At 50.5% G+C, this 752-nt stretch overlaps 1 non-coding gene across 1 annotated transcript; it reads right to left on the bottom strand.

Annotated features, from left to right (window-relative positions):
- Positions 1 to 469: 469 nt before the first annotated feature.
- LOC131903160 (5S ribosomal RNA) lies at positions 470 to 588 on the bottom strand. The gene has a single exon (XR_009377413.1). It is a non-coding gene; the product is annotated as a 5S ribosomal RNA (ribosomal RNA).
- Positions 589 to 752: the final 164 nt, after the last annotated feature.

Raw genomic sequence — 752 nt, 5'->3', positions numbered from 1 at the left:
CAGCCCCCACCACTCCTTCACGTGCTGGAACCACGACCCATAGGACACTGGGGACAAGACAGCACAGACACAGGCCCTGTTAGCTCCAGCTCTGCCCCTGGGTCCAGCCCCCTCCTTGCTACAGACTCAGATTTACCTTTCCCATCCATGAAGTTCTCCAGGAAGTTCTCCCAGGTGCCTGGATCAGGGAACAGCCCCTTGGCCATGTTGTAGAAATTATAGTAGGAGACAGCCACATCCTTTGGATTTCGAGCGATGTAGATCACCTGCAGGGGCAGACAGTCCCTAGTTCTGGTTCCTTCTGCTGTCCTGTTACCCTTCACAGGACCCAGTGAGGAGCCATACTTTCTAGCACTGGGGACTCTCAGCACTTCTTTTGGGGATGGCAGAAGAGAACACAGGTCTAGAAATTGACTTGTTGAGATTTCATAGTATGGATACCACTGACCTAATTACATTTTTTTTTTTAAGCCTACAGCACCCGGTATTCCCAGGCGGTCTCCCATCCAAGTACTAACCAGGCCCGACCCTGCTTAGCTTCCGAGATCAGACGAGATCAGGCGCGTTCAGGGTGGTATGGCCGTAGACCCTAATTACATCTTTGATGCCAAAGTCCTGGCTATTCCATGAACTATATTTTATCTGACTCCTTTATTGTCAACACATACATGTGGTAGGTCAGAGTTCCACCAGCCCCTCCATCTATGTCCTGTGAGCACCTGGACTCTGCTTCTGTAGCTTACACTGAAGAA

Source organism: Peromyscus eremicus, chromosome 1, assembly GCF_949786415.1.
Source record: "Peromyscus eremicus chromosome 1, PerEre_H2_v1, whole genome shotgun sequence".
In the NCBI taxonomy this organism is placed as follows: Eukaryota; Metazoa; Chordata; class Mammalia; order Rodentia; family Cricetidae; genus Peromyscus; species Peromyscus eremicus.
This window is presented reverse-complemented; position numbering and strand designations above follow the sequence as displayed.